General features: G+C 39.0%; 1 protein-coding gene across 5 annotated transcripts in view; it reads left to right on the top strand.

Moving 5' to 3' along the window:
• arhgef9a (Cdc42 guanine nucleotide exchange factor (GEF) 9a) overlaps positions 1 to 20,906 on the top strand; it is an 84,570-nt gene that overhangs the window by 17,507 nt on the left and 46,157 nt on the right. The window contains exon 1 of one of the 5 annotated variants that reach the window (XM_036523618.1): positions 20,594 to 20,653. The exons of the other annotated variants lie outside the window; for them this stretch is intronic. The gene's annotated coding sequence lies outside the window, so the exon portion shown is untranslated. Of the gene's footprint in view, positions 1 to 20,593; positions 20,654 to 20,906 lie in introns of those variants that run through there. 5 annotated transcript variants of the gene reach the window in all.

Here is a 20,906-nt window from a genome sequence, read left to right as displayed (position 1 = left end):
ATGTTTTAACTGGCAGGAACAAAAATTGAAGAGTGCAAGCTTACAATGTGAAGTGAGAATGCACTCAAAAAGAATGCACAGGACAAATAAAAACTCACAGCATGTGTATGAGGCAATGAATGCTTGTGTCAATCAGGCTTCCATATCAACTAACAAGGGCCATGCAGTGTAGGTTACATCAGATGAAAAGGAATAGCTGTTTGAAAGATTAAATGATGGGCGTTTATAGGTTATTTGAATGCTTAGTTATATCTTTAGTGAGTTTGTCAAGAAGCAAACGAGTCCAGTATGGAGGATGCAGGTATGAGTTGTTTTCCGAATTACCATAAGTGTTTTCCTTGGGACTTCCATGACATGTGGGCAATGAGTAATGGCCTGAACATTCTCTCAGAGATGTGGTGCCAAAGCCTCATTGATTCATTCTGGGAACTCTATGCTGTTTTTCATTGCAATGTTTATTACAAAAACACGATTCTTGTATGTAGGTCAGGATGAGATTTTTCCTGCAATGGCTCCTGCTGACTAAGGGCCTTAATAAAGAAGTAATTTTTACTCTGTTCAGATCAGGCAGGACTTGCTACCACACCAAGTGCCAGCAATTCCCTCTACAGGAGATGTCCTCGTTCACTTCTCTCAGTTACACAGTTGAGTGACACGTGCAGGCGTATTTGTTCAAAGCTAAATTTGGTCTCCGATCAAAACCAAGCTGAATGTTGGCAGGGCACAGAAAAGCACAGTAAACATTTGTGCCATTTTATTGGTGTTTCCTAGTAAGTGACATACAATACTTATTCCTCAGGTGCTGTATTTTGTTATTGTAACAACAAAAAGTGCTTTTCTGCGAGGTGCATTTGCTGATCTGTGGTCAAAAAGTATCTTGTTCAAGCAGCAGACACCTGGAAACGTAGCTGTAATAGTGGGATATAACACAATATGTGAATGCAGTGATGTGTTAGGCTTGCTTCAGTTCTCTGTCCACACTGGCTTTGGAAGTGTGTGCATCTTTGTGAACACCTGGTGTGCTATTGTGTCCTTCCTGGCTCCAAAACCCTGGGCACAGGCATTAATTGTCTCTCCAGTGACTGAATAATATGCAGCTGCTACTAGCACTGGCTGTCGTGACATCTGGCTCTACTTCCAAAGGTAAAGTGTGACCCTTCTGAGCACGATTCCAATCACACAGTCTGAAGTCGGGAAAAATGATTTGGGTTTCAAAGCTGGCCATAAATTGGCCACTGTTTATTGGAACATTGACGCGCATGTTCAGCCACCTTGGTGTTTCCATTTTACCAGCTGTCTCGTGTTTGCACATTTGACTTGACACTCATTAGATGCACCTGCAGAAGTGCTGTTGGCTGTCCAGAATGGCCATTTGACCTAACTGGTGTTGTCCATTGGAGGTGGGATGTGGCAACCCCGCATGCATGCCAGCCATGCTGCACCAATACTATCACCCCCTTTGACGTGACTTCCCCGTCTCAAACTCCAAACAGTAATGCGTTAAAACTCTTCCCTCAGCTCCAACCCCCACTTCATGGTGCAAAGCTTAATTTGCATGGATCTCTGATTTGTCACGACACACTCTATTCATAGCCAGACACAAATATTAAAAGCATGTTTTCTTTTCCTTTTTTTTTCAAAAGCACTTCATCCTGAGTGAAGGTTACAGAAAGAAATTGCTTTGGTTTTTCGTAGGTGCCTACCACATTTGCTGTGCGGAAGCATTGCTTCACTATCCTCTGTTTGACCTCTTGGGTCATTCCAGAAACTGGGAGGCATATTTCTGCTGTTGCAGAATCGCATTCTTTTTTGTTGATTTTAAATGAAGCTGCTGAGAGGGGAAACTCCTTATGCTCAGGCAATGAGTGGGCACCTATTTTGAAGCTATTTATAAGGTGATTCTGAAAGAAACTGCAGGGTGTCTATTAGCAATAAACAAGAACCATATATTCTGGGGACCATTTTTTCACAGGCAAGATACATTTTTGAGGTGCCATTGCATAGTTGCCCTTTAATTTAATCCTTTTAACTGGACAGATTATTTGTCTTAGGTTTCAGACTGCAGATGGTGGGTTCACCTCCTAGTTGGCTTCGCTCTCATTGGTTTGTGTTCTAGGTGGTGCCCCATGGGTACACTGATTGAAATCCCAGGCAGTAATCAGGTGGACCAGGTCATGGGAGGACTCTTGAATTTACCATCCCACTCAGAAATCTGATGTGTGAGGCAGTGGCTGTGAGAGCCAGCTGTGGGCGGAAGACTCATTTTCTGCTTGTCACCCTGCTCTGGTGGCATCACACATGAGTCATGCAATGTCCACACCTCAGAAAGTGTTGCCATACTTTTCAATCTAGAGACTAGAATAACACTTTCTCTGAAAAAAGTGCAAGATTAAAGATGCAAGATTTCTGGCATGTATGAGTATTGCAAGTACTAGCATAGTGTATGTAACAAACATATATTCGAATGAAATCAGTATATGACTTCATGCCCTTCAGCAGAATAAGAGTGAAACTGGAAATGATTCACAGTTGCAGTTGATTCAATAAATGATGGACATCTATATGCATATGGAAAATGCTGTCACAATGCTATGCTGGAGTATACTGGGTTTAGTCTACATAATACTGTATAAAGTGCTGATGAATTAAAAATAATGAATCAGAGCTAAGGGCTGTTTATGTTACTGGGATGTATGTAGATGTTAAAGATGTGTGAGTGTGAGTGTGTGCGTGTGTGCGCGTGTGCGTGTGTGCATGTTTGATGTCAATTCTTAACAAATTAACAACATAACATTACAATTAATTGGCAAAGAATTGTAATGAATTTAGTATCTTACATTTCAACTCATTTAAACATGTAATGAAAGGCCACAAATTACTTTGTACAGTTATACAGTTTATATGAGTTAGCATACACCTTTTTAAAGAAAATGAAAAACAAGGAAAACAACTTCCACTAACTTAAAAAAGTATACAAATGTAATAATCTAGGGCAATTACTGAAATGATAGCTCTTTGAGATCAGAACTTTTAATGGATGAAAAATGCTTCATCACAGCCTAAAAGCCACATCCCACCTTACATTAGAAAAAATTAATTTCTCATTGCTGCTGTGTCTAGTCTTTGTTTAAAGACATTTTCAGATATTATTTTAAGGATTGCAGAATATTCTTGCAAAGTATTCTTTTCCATTCACTGAAAGCCTGTTTGGTCAAATGAATAATGTAGTCCAGCTTGTTCCAAAGGTCGGAAAGATCTGAGATTCCATTGAGGAAAACTCCTCCTTCATTGTGAATAATCTGTTCTGTCAACAGAGACATTATTCTGTATTCAGCAGATACCGAGAAGGAACCTTTCACAAAACGTTCCCAGAATTGCAAAGGTTTCCATTTTAGCTTCAGTTAAATGAAACTGCAGCATCATGTGTTGTGTAATTTTTGTAAAATATGAGGCAAGAAATCATTGCTTCAGTCTTTGGGGATTTTCTTAATGCCTGACCTCAGCAGCTTCTAAACACATATTTTGAAGTAGCTGCTATGTATGCATCTGTGCATATTAATAATGCTGAGATGGTTAGAAGACATAACACTGTAACCAAAAGTTAAAATATGAGTGCATCTCCTGCGTTCGGTTTGCCTTGAGAATAGGGGATGAGATGCACGGATGGGAATTCACACTTCTGCCATCACTCATTCCACTGATTTAGAGTAGATATGAGTTCTGCTCTCTTGTGTTATGCACACTTGCAGATGCACAGATGCATACCCGCCCACACTTGCATGCAGACACTCACTGCCACAAATGGAACACATATATATGCACATGCACTCACACACAGACACGCATGAGCGCACACACACACACACACACACACACACACACACACACTTGCTAATACACAACGCACATGTGTGGTATGCATCTCTGAAATCAAGTAAAGTGCTTTCTGAAAGTGATGTGTAGGGAAATGTATGGCATGTGGAATGTATGTGGAAGCTTTCTTTCTGGTCTGGGAGGGCTGTTGGGCATTGATTTGATGAAAATAATATATAAAATCTTCAGATTTTAATTTAAATATGAGTGAGTGGGTTTTTTAGACAGCAGAATCCATATTTAATACTCTGGAGAGCAGGAGACATACGGACATCTTTGGAGACATAAAGAACACTTTTTGCTCAGTTTTGATAATGGAGGCACAGGCAGCTGGATCCTCTCATCTTCCCAAGCACAGAAAATCTAAAAATAAACAGCCGCATGAAGCATATCAGCAGCTGGCTACTGGAGTAGTTTTTGTCTCTGCTCAGGGGTTTTAGTGTGTTTACATCACCATATTATCCTTGCCTGTTTTCACCTTTGTGAGAGAAATACCCCTCATTCTGCTGCTCACAAGGAGAGAGATTACATCATTAATCAGAGATGGTAGCAGGTCTCAATGATGTTCTACTGATCCTGAGATATCTTCAAGCTAACGGCAATGTACAATGTCCTTAATACTGGGTAATGAATTTGACAAGGTTTTATTTATTTTTCATTCCTTACAGAGGAGTTTGAATGACTGTACTGTGAAGTGCATGTTGTTTAGTACAATATCCTGGCCTGTTTGGACCTAATTGAGAAACAGGGGAAGAGATTATAATTATTGCATGATGTTCAGAATTTCAGTGAAGGATGGAGCACTCAAACCACAACGGCTCATCTGAGGGTGTACATATTGTAGTGCCATTAAAAGCCTTAGTGGACAGAAGGTGGTATAGCAGTACATGTAATAAGCAACTCCAGTCCAAATTTCTATTTTTATTCTATGGATGGACACTCTGTCCTTTGTAGCGTGAAACTTTCAAAAAGCATTTCCCTCTATAGGATACATTATTCATTTTGTCATAAATGAATGGTGCTGTATGATATTTTTGCCTTCTCTACTAATAACATTATTTATGACTGCTCTAAGAGCTTTGTATACACACAGCCCAGGTATGTGATTTCTCGACTTTAGAGATCCCCCTGCACTCTGACTTTTATGGAAAAAAAGACTTGCTGGAAAGGAGATGCATCTCGAAGATGGATGTTATGCAATTTATTGATATCTTTAGGCTAAGCATTAAATATAAAGAGAACTATGTGCCACAGAAATAGCTTCTAAGGTGGCAGGTTAAAGTGTTTTAAACTTTAAGTAACATTTAACATGTATTGAACTAGAGATCGAAATAAATCTGAAAATTTCCAGGCAAAGCCCGTTAGCATTCAGAAACAAATACCAGAGAAAGTGCTTAGCTAGCTATTTGAAACATACAATGGATCCTGCAGGGCTGATTTATAGATTTTTGGTATGTGCAGCTATACACATTCCCTGGGTTCTTTTTGTCTCACAGAACCACTCCTGGTACATTTTAAGATACCAGCCCATTTTAAATTGAAGGGGGACATTTATACAGAGTGCACTTGACTTTAATGCCCTATACCCTTTATGAGCTACCATTAAATTGTATGCCCAGTATGTAGACTGCAGTGCCAGAGTCACGGTAAATTGTTTCCGGCTGCTTGACTCCCCGGTAACACTTTCAAAAGGCAATAATTAAAAATACTGGCTGCTCTAATAAGAAAACTGTTACATGTCCAGTAAACAAGGAAATAAAATTAGAAATAATTGCCAGTTGAAGAAGATCTACACACACTGTCTGGAAAAAAATACCAAGATTGGTTGCATTTAATGTTTGGCTGAAATGACAGTAAAGCACAATGTGCATTTTCAATGCATGTCCATAGTGATTTATATTGTGATTAAGCAGAGCAGAGACTTTATTTTTAGTTTCCTCAAGGATCAGATGGCTCGTCCCATCCCATGGGCTGTGAGACTGCAGTGAAAGATCAGTATCTCTCCTCCTTGACTCGGGAGTGACCAACCATTTAAGGCGATTGTGCCTCCAAGCCTCAGTCCACATATGCTGCTTCAGATGCTCAGGCTTCCTGGAATGCTGTCTCATTTTGACATGAAACCTGAGCCATCACAAATTGTAGCACATAACAACTACAAATACTGCTCAATGGTTGCATCTGTACATATTCATATCTATAGTGTATACGGGCAACCATTGGGGAGAGTGTTTGGAAAGCCAGCACCAGTGAACACTCCATCTTCTCCAGAGTAATGAATTGTATCATTCTCTTTGGGGTCATTCAGTCTGACTTCAATGCCAACTTTTTCCTTAAGCTTATATTAGAATTTAACCAAGTGTTACTTTTTTATTCCCATGTGACATTTTTTCATTAATTTCAGCAACCACCGAGTCACAATATTATAAGAAAAAAGTAATGCCTGATTTAACTTGCTACACAAAGTGGAGGGCACAGGGCATTACAGTTACAATGACTGCAGCTCTGAGATTCATATGACATTAATACATTAATAAAAGAAGAATCCCTGATTAAAAAAAGATCTCAGAAATCTGTTCTCAACAGTATACCAGCACGTGTCTCCTTCTGCCACTTTCTGAATACTAATGCACGGAGTGTGCCAAGCATAGATCTGTGTTAGCTGCTGAGTGCTCTGTGAAGAAAAATAAAGCATCTGAAAAATTAAAACCAATCAGCACAGTCACCTTCAGAGACAACTTCGAGCCGTGGCACCTGACTCAAATCAGCTCGTGTCACCAGCAGAATCTGACATTTCTAGGCTTTCATCTGGAAAATGAGACATTTGATCCTACAGAGGCTTTTCAAACGCACAATATTCACTGGCAGACTGCAGCTGATGCCTCTTTGAATAGTTTGTTCCCAAAAATAGATGCATTTCACCTTTTTTGTGTCATGTCTTGTCATTGTGTTTGCAGTCTGTCCAGGTGCATTCTGATGTGAACAGCTGCAGCCAAAAGAAACTTGGTGATAGAACGAATTCCTGTCTTATTACTCGTTTCACGAGCATCATATCATTGTAACTTAGCAACAAATCAAGTGAAAATGTAATGTAGCTGAGGGTGACAGTAGTTCTTCATGAATAACAATGAGCAGATAGAAATCTTATGGATGTTTGAGGGCAGTAGAGAGGGTTCAGAATTCAAAGATGTGTAGATTTTATATTACTTCATCCACTGATTGATATTCACCAGACATTTTGACCAACACAACAACATATTAGAATATACATTCAAATTATTTTAAAAGCTAATGACATTCTGACTAGGCTTGCAAATGGACCCATTCACACACTTAGTTCTCATTCATGTTGCTAAGAGTAAAAATAAAATGTCTTCAATGGCAACTCATTAGGCGCCAGGCATATGTCCAACTGCTGTCAGAATGAGTAGACTATTGAACTCTTTCCAGGATGAGCACCCATCAGCCCTGCTCTACTTCTACCAAAGCAAGGCCCAGAAGCACCGTCCTGAATGAGCTCTGCAGAGAGAAATGGCCCAGTATGGCGGAATTCTCTACTGAAGCTCAGTACAAGTTTTCTTAATCAACAACCTTTTGTCCTTGAGAAGTACAGGGAGAGAAAGATGCAAAAACTACTCATCTCTCTTCCTCTGTATTTTTTTTCTTGTACAATGAGACAGGACACAGGTCTTGTAGCAGGCGTTAGGCACGAGACAAAAACATTCACCTTACGAGATGATGGTGTTTCATGAAATGGAGCTCGGAAGATGAAGTTATCCCAATGAAATGAGACAAAATTAAAACTGATAGGAAAACAAAATATGTTTCTTTTTCTTTATTTTCTCCAGATATCAACCCATAGCCATGTCAATATCCCTCATGTACCGATGGGTTTGAGTGCCATATTCCTTTCATAAAACATACGGATAATTGGCTGAAGTCTGCTTGCCTACATGAAGTAAAAAGAGAGATATAGACAAGTTGAAGTAGACAAGTTGAAGTAGTGCCTTGCGTCTTGTTTCAATATTTATAACAACTTCCCTAACATTACCTAAATGGTACTGCTGTATTTGCTAGCCAGCCAGTGGACAAGCTAGCTAACATGCTGGCCTTTGAGACATCTTTGTGTATTTCATTTTAATGTTACAAAGTACACAATACATTTTGTCATATGACTGCTGAGGACTAATGGACAGAATGAGTAAAGCAATTTAAAATTCCACTAACATGATATTTTTGGAAAAAAAATGTATTACATTCTAGCCAGTTTAAATCTCCGTTGTATGGTAATCTTATTTTGTTGTATGTTATCTGGGCCACAAAATATTTTGCCATTTTCTGATTTTATGAAAATCAAAATTATAGAATTTCTTCTCATGCCTAGTAGGCATGGAGTTTAGATGCTATATTCTGAGGCAAGCAGGTTGAGCATGGTTTGAGGGCACAGATTCTCCCTTGTACTCATGTGGTATTTTGTAATTACCAAGCTAATCATTTCTCAACATCAAAGACAGGGCTAGCTGTGTGAGCAGAGAGAAACCTCCATGTTCTGGATAGCTCTATGTAAGCTGATCAGATTGGTTATATTTTGAGAATGAAGATATTTGTATTGCCCTTGTGATGTTTTTGTCCTGTTCCTTGTTTAATTTAAAAGGAAATCTGCAAGTCCACCCTGTCATCACCTGGATCTATAATAATGTTATTCACCTTTAAGAAACTAAGATACACTGTGCAAGTTGCATGAAATAATATTTGAGATGTACCATGCCTTCCATTAATTTTAATGTGTTGATTGTTTTTGGCACAGTTTGCTCTGCTTAACATATTTATAATGTAATTAATTGTTTAATTCCAATCTATTCTAATTTATACACTGACTGATATTTCATTGAGTGAGTATATATTTATATATTCTTTTCTCAGAATAGCCTGGTGACAAATAACCTGAATATGATTGGATGTAAGCGGCCAGCTTTAAACTAATTCTGATAAATGACTATTCTGCAAATTAATTGCTCTGCAAATTGTGTAGTGATTGCAAAAGTCATGACCACAAAATCTGACCTTCTCAAGCATAAAGGCACAGAAAATTAAATGAATAAACAGTAGCTTGGTGATTCCCAGTATTGCATTCAGGAATTGTTCTACATGTTATTTTTAGCCCGTTTCAAACAGGCTACATGACCTCTGGCGCAGGAAGTAGGAAGCCGGTGTGGCCAAGGAGAAGACAGAACTGGAACAAAAGAAGAATTCGGGGATGGTGCTGAGGGGAAATGGGTGGAGAAGTACTCCTCTTCCATTACCAAATCATGGACTACAAATAGAGCAATTTACAAAGGGGGAGTAACAGGCTTGCAGTCTTTCTTAGACAAAATCTCCTGAGACATTTAGAACATGGCTGAAATCCAAGGTTGTTTGAATGTGCGAGGATAGATGGCTTTCTGCTTATCAAGTTGTGCTACCACAACAAAAGGTTGTGAGAAGAGAGACAGAGTCATGCAAATGTTGAGTTTCTCATAAAAATAGAAACAGAAAAAGGTTGCAGAGAAATCAGGTATCCAGGAAACTTGAATGTGGGTCTTTGAATCTCATGAATAATCACAATTATGGTCTCCCTTTATCCAGTGAAGTAGACCTAACTTGTGGTCTGGACTGAACTTTAGCTTTCAAGAAGTGATGTTACGTCACACACCTGAATGGGGTGTCCTTGTATTGGGTGTTCAGTTGCACTTTGTGTCTGCCGCCTTGGCACTCATCAGGATATCAGTATCTCTTTCAGAATTTTACAAGGCTGGATCAATGAAATTGCACGCTATCACTGGACCATACCATACCATACCACCACACATCCATTGGAACTTGTATAAGAGAGTCATTTCGAGGGGGCCAGCTACATGCGTGGGAAATAATCTTGGGACTGTAACAAATGCTTTGAAGTCCAGTTAATGCAGAATGCAGTGAATGAAGAAAAGCTGTTCCTGTTGTGCCTGGATAGGTCATTCAAGCTTTGCCTTCTAATTAAGGCAGACAGTTGTATCGTTTGTTTTCATGTCTATGGAAATTTAAATGATCCAAAATTAATCCAGTCCAAAATGAAATATTCTGGGTCACAGGAACACAGTGTCAGAATTTATATGGAATACCTTGAATGACCTTGTAAAGGATCTGCATCTTATCACCAGTTTCACAGCCAAAGAAAAACTTTTTGTCAAATGGTCTGATTTAATGGAACTCTGAAGGTAGGCAGGGAACCTAGCAACAGGACTGATGTCATTTTATCTAGCTAGAAATAGAACCATATGTGGGTGTCACAACAAACTGTGGGAAAAGTCAAGTGATTCATATCAATTTGGGATTAAGTTACATAAATTAAAGTGGATTTGGGGGTGCACTTTGGTGGTGGGAGAAGATGAAAGGAATTTGAAACTTTAATGTCTTCCTTGTATTTTAGGAAGATTGCTTGAATTGTTTCATTTAGCAAATGTATAATGAAGACAATGCATGTATCTGAATAGGACTGAGGTTTACCTTGATCTTCTGCTATGAAGGAGTAATAATGGACACCACTTTAAAGTCTTTGGGAGGACTGGGCATTGAATCTCCCACCCTCTGGTGATGGTGTGGAAAGGATAACCATTACCTTTACATAACTATATCAAATGATTAGAATTAAATGATATGAAAGAAAGTGTGTGAGTCACTGATAATGACATCTTGGCATTAATATCTCAAATGCATGGGCTGAGATAATTGCTATCACTTCATAGCTGCTGTTGGTGTGAAGAAAAATAAGTCCTTTTTTGTAACACTGCCATCTATTGGCAAACATGCTTTTATTGAACTCTACCATGGGAACAACTGGGTGTTTCTTAAAACATGCATTGTGTCAGACAAACCAATTTAATTTATCATTAGTCCAATCTACTACTAGACATTTAGCAATCACTGTAGTGTTTTCTCAGGACCTGCTCTGTGGTTGTTTTGGACTTTGCTGCATATCCCAGTGGATCCATAATCCATGTGCTTGTTATAGTCACACTAGTAGATCATTATAAAAATATATTACAAATATGTTGTGGAGACCACATATATGTGGTCTTTAATACAAGTAATTGTATCCTTCCATTATGTTACCTCACGGAAAAAAATTACATATATATATATATATGAATTTCATAATAGTAAATACAAGTGAAACTTCAGTTTCTGACAACGTATCTCTGATTTACATGATGATATTAGTGTATATATATTGTATTTTTGACAGTGAGAAGTTAATTGTGCATGTGAAATTTGCCTTCGGTAGTATTATTTATTATAGGATTTGGCTCACTTTCTTTATTTAGATTTGGATCAAATTAATAATTCAAATTCATAAGCATTGGAATAAACATCTGAAAACTTCAGTTTCTAACATGGGTAGTCACTTTTAAAGAGATGAACATAGATTTATTTTGTAGGCAAGAAACAATGCAGTCTTTGGGGAATGCTCCTTGAAAAACTATAGCTGAATATGTACAATCAAGCAAGTGACTGAAACGTGCACAAAACTTTCCAAATAACAAAGGAAAGTAGAGAAAACCACAGAGCTCATTTTGAATCCGGAGAGGAATGATAATCATGCTAATCAGTGCCATTTATAAGGAAGATATAATTGAGGGTCTGAGCATCTTGGAGATTGGCCCTTGTGCTGGATGAGAGATTTATGTATCCTCTCACTACAATATTCCATTTTTAGCCCACTGATTTCTTCTCCTGGTTTTTAACATACAGAGACAGTTTCAAACCCAGAAATCGAATAACCTGGGGCACAATAATCTAATCAGCTGCAGGTACACTCTCTGCAGTGGCACTTTAGATGAATAGGAACAATTTAAATTGATCTAGATAACACAATACATGTGGAGCAGATGGACAGCTTGTCCCTGAGTGAAGTGTTCCTGGAAACCCCAACTGGAGTTTTGTGAATACAATCATATTTTCCCATTTACATGATATTGTAAGCTGGAGATTCATTCTTGAACATAGACTAGAAAATGACACAAAAAAGGCAGGCAAGAAGGGCTCTTGAGAAGCTCAGGGGTTAAGGGATTTGCTTGAGTACAAGATCCAGCAGTGGAAAAAATGGCTTAATTCCAGGGATAAGGGTGGGTATATCGGCCAGGGTCCCCTCATCTCACCACTCTCAGGCACCCTGCAATTTGTCAGGCACCTTTGAGTTGCTTGGAGGATGTCAGCAGAGAAGCACCTATCATCCAATGAACACTGACTCCACTGTAGAGCGCCGTGTGCAGTGTGAAGAATTACGTTAACATCAACAAGCACTTTTTTCACTGTGAAACTTATCGATGCAATACCTTATTAAGATCGAGGGTGAAAGGACCCTTAAGAGTGTTTGAAACAAGGCTTGACACAACATCAGATGTACTCTACACCGCAGCTGGAATGTAGAGCCTAGCTGGGTTGAATTTCCTGGTCTCATCATTAAACATCGATTGTTGTCATATTCTCAACATGTAGATGCCTTACTAGGTTGATTACATAACTTATATAAAGCAAGTGCAAGTAATGTATGGTGTACGTACAACAATCAGTGAACAATCTATTATTCATTAATGTCCCCTGCAGTACTGTTTTTGTGGTTGCATATGAATTTTTTATTTTAAATTTCCATAGCATACAGTTAGCGTTACAGTTGCTATTAACTGAAGAGTTGTTGCTGATTCTAAACAGAATTATGGAATTTTTGTGATTTACAATGACCCATTTATTGAGTATCTATTTGGATAGAATAAAGTGTTTGTTATTTATTGAACATTAAAAACACAATAAATTGATTATGAAATGTTTCTGAGAACAGCAATGATCAAAATGCACATTTCATCTGATATCAGTTTTAAACAAAGATTGTTGGGTACATTTATCTGAAAACTGTGTATAACCTTTCATGAACAGTATTTGGTACTTAGACCTGTTTATGTACCTATGTTTATGTTTGCATTCTGCAAAGGTAAGATCAGGAATGGTAAACAAAACAAAGAAAAATACTTATTCTGTACATGTTTGGAATGATTACAGTTACTCAGCTGCCCAAAGTCAATTTTCAGCATTTAGTATCCTAATATCTGGAAATTACATGCAAGAGAATTATGGACATTCTCATTCAAAGTAGGGATAATCCAAATAATTATTCTCAGACTAATAAATACTCACCTAATGCAAATCTGTTTATAAGAACATAAGAACATATTATGATGAGAACAGGCCATTTGACCCAACTAAACTCACCATTTCAATTAAAGAGTAATTTCAATTAAAGAGTAGTAATTGTATAATTGTAGCTCATGGAACTGTCAGCTGAGTCTTTTTTTATGGAAGACATGCACAGCAGACTAAATCAGTCCCTGATTTGGATTCTGACCAAAGCCAACAAAGCAGAGTGTTCATAAATTTGTTGGCACAATAAAAAAGTGTGATTTATTAATTAACAGAACTGGGAAATGGCTCGTTGCTCTCTTTTTTTCTCAAAGGCTGAGAATCAATATATATTGAGCATTCTATTTCAGGCATCACAGGGTCGTCTGTCAAGCTCAGTCGAAGGCTATGCAAATAGGAGGTGCCCATATGTGGGTTGAGGCTTAATGTAGATTTTGTGTTCGTGATAGGTGAAGCCCCACAAACATCTTTCTTGACAGCTCAACTCTGAGTAGACCTCTTTAAAATAATTATGGCATAAAGTTCATACAGGGGGATTTATTACTGATTTGCAAGAGCTTTCAGCTTAAAATTTTAGCAGCCTTTTTCTGCACCTTGCCGATGGCTCAGTACACATTAATGAATGCGGGGAAGGTTTTTTTCAAACATGTTTTGAAATGAAAGAAATAAGACACTGAACGTAGTTCAGCATTCAGTGTTGTGAAATTAGTGCTGCAAAGCACTATTGTTCCCTAATGCAAATAGGTCATGCAAATATGCCTCCATTCGTAATGATTATCAATCTTAGCATCAGTCTCAACATCTCATTCAGAAATGTGAAGCATTTAGTAGTCACATCCATTTAGTAGTCATCAGTTTGTACCCTCATAAAAATGGTCATTGCATTGTTTTTGTGTAATTTTTTTTCAGAATATTTCAACCTGTCAGCTAGTTTGTTCTCATCCACTCCTGCCCTAAATTCAGCTCTCATCCTTTGTTTTTGTATGGCAGCTTGTTTTATATTATCAGGGAGATGTGCTTATTTTATTGCTTTACTATTTTCACATCGATATCTGGGTGTTTTTTTTCCCTGGTAAGAAATTTGAAGCTTGATGCAGGTTGACAGGGGATCGCAGTGAACATGTTCCATGACAATTTGTTTCACTGTGCTATACAACAGTTCCTCTGGAGTGCTGGTCACCAGACCAAAAAAAGAAAGAAAAAAAAAAGCCACAGATGTGGAGCATTATCAAAATCCTGTGACTTGCAAGTGCTGTGCTACTGTGGCGGAGATATACATACAGACACAAAGACAAACACAGGCACACATGCACCAGATTAATTACATTACAGAGTGCAGACATCATTTGCTGTTGGTTAATATCAGGTCGTGACCAATAGCTGTGTTCTTCCAGTCTCCAGTGACCATTTTGTCTTCTGAGAGATGTGACATATTTGACAAAGTCATTTTTAGTGTTATTAATATTCATGAATCCATTAGCATTTTTCTCCTCATATTACATTTAGAATTTCAGATGTGACCTTTATTGTCTAAATGTCACACAGAAGCTGCCAATGCTTTACAGAGGGGGAAACCGTGTTTAGCACAATTCTAAAATTATATAATAGTTCTTTTCATTATGGAACCCTTTTTATGTGTATGTGGAATAGTGGATTGAGCTCACTTGTGTCATTCTTCAACAAAACTGACAGATTTTACTCGTGTTTAGAGTGACATCCTATATTGTAATTCTGTCATTGGCTTATACTTCTGCCCTTGCATGATTACCCCTAAAACCCCAGGGCAGTTGAATAATTATCATCGTTCTTTTTGTCATTATTGGCCCATTTTGTCTAGTAAATTGAGAAACATGAGTGTAAAGACCTTTTTTTTTCAAAATGATGTTCTCAGTGATCAATGGGGGATGTTCATAAAAGTGAGTGATCAATGTGTGATGTTCTAAGATGAAACTTGAGGCTTATTTGGTGTGCTGCCAAAATTTTTGAGCTGTTTTGAGATATTTCACAGGAAAGCAGATGGTGCCCCTGCTAAAGCAGACCCTCCTCTATACTAATCTAAACATACTGACATCATCATCAAAGGAGTTCTCAATATCAGCAACAGCCTTATGCTGCCATAAGGGCAATTTTAGTTTGTTGCTGATACTATAGGCCTTGTTATAGGCCGGTAAGAAGTGCAAAAAGTGTGGCAAAGAGAACCACTTTGCAGCGAAATGTAGAGCAAGCCTGAAACAAACAAAAAAGAAACATGTACACAATGTAGCACAATGTGAGTGATGAATATGAATAAATTCTCTGTGTTACTGAAGCAGAGACAGAGAATGTGAGTGTAGTGGACACTAACAAAGTGAATGACACTCAGTTTTTTGCTGGCATGCTCCTGGGCAAAGATGTTGTGAAATCCCAAATTCACTGTGGTGCTACTTGCAATATCATCCCAATCAATCTGCTTAATCCAAACACAAAACTTGAAGACAGCAAAAGCAAACTGAGGCCACTGGGGAAATGTAAGTAAAATTAAGAAACCCAAGAAACCAGAAACTGTACCAGTTGGAGTTCCAGGTGGTGGACAAAGATGTACTGTGCCACTGCCTGGCAAAAGAGCCAGTTAGGCCATGAAACTAATAGAAAGTGCACAATGAGAACATTCTGGCGATAGACAGCATCGTTACCCCAGAGAAGCCCACAAGGGGACAGTGGAAAATGGGACAAATAAAAGTATGCTGATGTGTTCACTGGTGATGGCTGCCTTGGGGGAGAATACAGAATTGAGGTAGACAACATGTAGACAACATGGTGAAGCCTGTGCAGCTGCCAAAGAGACATGTCCCAGTCGCCATGATGAAACCGCTGAGGAACGAACTTCGGGACCTGCAATGCAGAGGAATCAGCACACCAGTAGAATGTAGCATGGACAAATCAATGGGATGGTCGTTGTACAAAAGCAGAATGGGAAGCCAAGAGTATGCATCGATCCAAGACCCTTGAACAAGGCATTGAAGCGCAGTCGCTTTCCACTACCAACTATTGAAGACATACTCCCAGACTTGTCCAAAGCCAAAGTGTTTACGGTGTGTGACGTCAAAAAGTGTTTTCTGTCATGTCAAGCTGGAAGAGGAGTCCAGTTACCTGACAACATTCTCCACTCCATACAGACGATACCGATGGCTGAGAATGACCATGGGAATAAGTCTGGCTCCTGAGATCTTTCAGCAAAAGCTCACACAAGCGCTGGAGGATCTGCCTGGTCTGTACATTATTGTAGATGATGTGCTGATCATGGGACAAGGTGAGACACAAGAGGCAGCTGAGCATGATCATGTTTAGAAGCTGAGACTGTTTCATAGTAGATGCAGATAAAAGAACATCAAATTAAATGCAGACAAGTTCAAACTGAGACAAAAGGAGGCTGTGTACATAGGACATCTCCCGACGGCGGATGGGCTAAAAATAGATCCTGAAAAAGTCCGTGCCAGCAAACAGATGCCGAAACCAACTGATGTGAAAGCAGTCCATAGGCCACTGGGTATGGTAAATTACCTGGCCAAGTTTTGCCCTCATCGCTCGTATCATTGTCAGGTGTTGAGGCAGTTGACACACAAAGACGTTGAGTGGAACTGGACAGCACAACATGAGGAAGCTTTCCTCAGACTGAAAGAGACTATTGCAAATGCTCCAATGCTGAAATGTTACAACCCAGATGAAGAACTGACCGTACAGTGCGATGCCTCAGACACAGGTTTGGGCGCAGCAGTCATGGAGAAGAGTAAGCCTGTAGCATTTGCAAGCAGGGCACTCACACAAACAGAGCAAGTAGAAAAAGAGTTCTTAGCTATGGTATTCAGCATGGAAAAATTGACCCTTGTCCACAGTAGCTGTCAATGTGCCTTATGATGAAGATCTTAGTTGCTAAGAAAAGATTTTTTATATATTTTTTAAGTTGTAATGAGATGCAAAGCAAACATTGGGTTGTTATAACTGTTCTGAAAGAGGAAAACCTCAAAAAAGAGAAAGAATGTAACAATAGGAACTATTGTTTAGGTATATGTTGCTACATGGACCTAAGTTGTTGTTGCACCTAGAGAGAGAACAGGGCTAAGTGGATGTATTGTTAATGCATGTGCTGATATTGAATAAACTAGTTACCCAGTTGGGTAGGAATAATATATTCTGTAGTCCTCCTGTGTGTAAAAGAAACAGAATATAACAAGAGTCTGAATGTGGTTCATATAGTAAATAATTTCTAGACAGATATTAGTAATAAGGATCCATCGTCACCTGGCATTCCACGCACTATCATCACTGATTTTTTGGCTTTCATTCAATATTAAAATAAGAAAAAGAGTGGGAGAGAGAGAGAAACATTACATTACTAAACTGTTCGTGCACTCACAACTCAAATTCAAGTTGAAAGTTAATAATGCGCCTCTAAGTTGTGTGTTGTTAAGGGTGCTTCCTTTTTGTGAAATTACAAGTTACAAGCTGATACTGGTGATTTTATCATAATGGGAATATTGCATGATACAGATACCCATTCATTCTTGCACATTTCTGAACATTCAAGCCAAGTGGGTAGCATTTTAGCTACCTACTATGGGGAATGCAGCAACAAGGGATGTCTGCTCACTGCAGGGAAGACATCTCAACATGTCCTTTTGTCACTACCGTGCGGAGGAACAGCTTCCCTGGGCTGTAAATAAGGTAGCAGTTTCTGAATTCTCAGAGTATCTCTTTTACCTGAGGAATAGGGTTCTGCTGCTGTGACGGGCCCCATTTGAGCAGAACAACTGCATGATGAGGGGTTGGCTGTCGCTTTCGCTCCTACAGCGGGGTGCAACGCTGATTCCTTCGGAAACGTCTCCACGATCACAGCCCAACTGCCTTGCTGGCTCATCGAGGCTGTATCCATGAAGAGCTGCTCTGCACAATCCGTTCTCAGAATAACCCAGCTGTACCTGCAAAGACCAAGAAGTTACAGAATACTTTTCAAGGCCTTTGTCAAGGGGAGGGGAGTTTATCGTGTTAGCTGTCTGGGCTTCTGAGTCTGTCACCTAACCTCTCGCCCACTGTGTGATCACTTGCTTGACTTTGACAGCATGTGGATGACGGGGCTAATCTCTCCCTGCTGGCCGTTGTCATGCAGTTGTTTTGTTGTCCCCTGTGTGCTGACAACTCACACTGAAGCCTCGGATTAAAGCCCATAGTCCTTAATTTCCTGCTCTCCAGGCAATCATTGCTTGGACTGGCACTTCTACACTTGGTCCTATTAACACATATACATGCAAATATAAATGATGTTTAATATCTTTTACATTATTTTCTTGATGTATTAAAAATTCATTCAAAATGTACATTTGTCCACATTATTAGAGAACACAACCCACATGTTTTGAAAAACAGTGCTCTAGTTCTCTCAGAAAGTGACTTCAAGGGAAAAGACTTTTTTATTTTTCAAGGCTTCATTTCCAGTACACCGTATTCACTGAATCTCAGCGATTAACTCTCAAACTCAAACTCAAATTATTAAATGCCATTTCTTTCTTAATTCTATCAAATATTTAGCTACAACAATTAAGATCCTGAATAATGGTAGTTAGTAATAAAAGAGTGATGCTTCCACGAATAAATGTATTGATTGACTAAACTTCTCCAATGCATATGAAATACTAACATAATGAAAATACACAGGTCGAAGAGAGTGAGAGGTGAAGAGTGGGAGAGTGAAGCAAGCTGAGGCTTCTTCATTAAGGCTGCAAACCTCTCTCCCCTCACACCCACTTGAAGCTTTTATAGAGTAATCATTCAGTTTTCCAGTGGAAGAGCACATACAATTTTTCTTTTTTTTTTTTTTTGGTTGGGTGGGTAGGTGAGGGAGGTGGTACTGGTGGTGCAGACGGCATCAAAACATTGCATGTCATTAACATGACCGAGATTCCATCACTCAGCTTTGCACTCAGCATTCAGGGGGAAAATAATGGAGCCACTTAGCACTGTCAATGGGGCTAATGGGAGTTGAAGATGTTAGCAGGAGGTTTTGGAGCCACTTTGAACTGTCATAACTTCACATCTGTTTCATCTCTTTGATTCGCCTCTGGCCTTAAATCATAGCCATTGCAATTTAGGTAAAAACTTGACCACAAGGTTTCTTAAACTTTGCTGTGCTTTATGTTATGTCTCAAGGGTGTTTTAATGATTCCAGTCTTCACCTGGGGGAAGTGATTTGGATGAACCATTCTGACGACTATTTGTCTTTCTGTATTATAACCAGATTCATGTTTTTTCCTGGAATAGAGAGGTATCTGTGCAGAACTACACATTGAAAATCATGGTTGGATTTTGTGATCCCTGTCTATATAGTAAAGTAGGTTCATTACATAGAGAGTGAATTGTTAATGGTATTAATTGATATTGTTAAAAGCAGCTCTCTGTGAAGTCATCTACAGTATACTACCTTTATTTTACAGACTGAATCAGCTAATTGTGGAATTTAGTGGCTGCCAAGGGACAGCAACATTTAGTCCAGCATGTTTTCTACGAGGATGGACATCTAGTAGTGCATTTTATGGTTTTTAGAATGAATCAGGACCTTGTCATGCTCTCAAGGTGCAATCAAGGATCTTCTGAAACAACAGGAGAAAATGCTGTTTTCCCCAAACCAGACCCAATGGTCCATGATGTCAGCCTTTGAGCGTATTACACTTTTAACATTTAATACAACTATATATTACTTGTGTGTGTGTGTGTGTGTGTGTGTGTGTGTGTGTGTGTGTATGTGTGTTTCTGACTCACAGTCAGTGAAAGATGAAGTTTTTTACCTTCCTAATTTTGTTGTTGCTTTTCTTTATAATAATTAAGTGCATTATCCCATATGATTTATTAGTGAGAATCAGGCTATTTCTAAATACATTGATGGAATTACAATATGTAGAATCCATGACCAGGTCACATATAATCCCTGAATTGCAAAATTCTACTAACTTTTGACCTCATTAACTAAGTTTTTTATTCGATAGGATAGGGGCAGCTCCAGTGTCACCATGCAGAATCCCATTTGCAAATGTCGTGGTTTTCAGTAGATGGGGAAGGTGTATTCTCTACATATTATGCAAGTTCTAAATTTGGATCGTTACGGCATTGCTAAGGGTAACATTTCCTGATAAAAGCAGTGGACTCTAAGGTCGTCACGTTTGGATACACACACACAAATGCAAAGCTCTCCATTCATTACGCCTGTGGGACCTGAGGCAGTGCTACCGAGATCAGCATCAGTGTCGAGAGAACTCAAAGCTCAGGAACTCGGAACTCACGCGGAGCAGAAGTGACAGCCGCACGGACTGTGCATCGGGAGAGGAAAAATAAAACAGTAAAAGGAAAATAAAGCTTCTGCGTTCGGCTGTACAAGACGATCTGTACTGATTTGTTCTGCTTTGAGAGGGTATAAAACGTGCATGACTCACGGGACGTGACTGAAATTCCAGACGAATTCATACTAATAGTAATACCATTAGGCTTTGCATGTAAATATCAGGAAGAATATTGCTGCTGGTGGTTGTGACTATCCGTGCAGGTATTGACAACGTATGGACGATGTGATGTTGAACGTGCACACTATAGGTAATGAGATTGAATGAAAGAATAGTGCCGTTGTTTTTAGTGTAAGTCATCATTTTACGGCAGTACTTATGAAAAGCAAGTGATGAAGTGTTTAAAGATGCTCAACTATCTGCGCTCTACCAACGCATAAGCACAAAACACGTCTTATGTGGCGCATTGTATCCAGAGCCACGTCTGTTTTGTTAAGGACTAGGCGGACGGCTTTA

This window comes from Megalops cyprinoides, chromosome 3 (genome assembly GCF_013368585.1).
Source record: "Megalops cyprinoides isolate fMegCyp1 chromosome 3, fMegCyp1.pri, whole genome shotgun sequence".
NCBI classification, from domain to species: Eukaryota; Metazoa; Chordata; class Actinopteri; order Elopiformes; family Megalopidae; genus Megalops; species Megalops cyprinoides.
The sequence above is the reverse complement of the archived record's forward strand: the minus strand, read 5'-3'. Positions and strand labels throughout refer to the sequence as shown.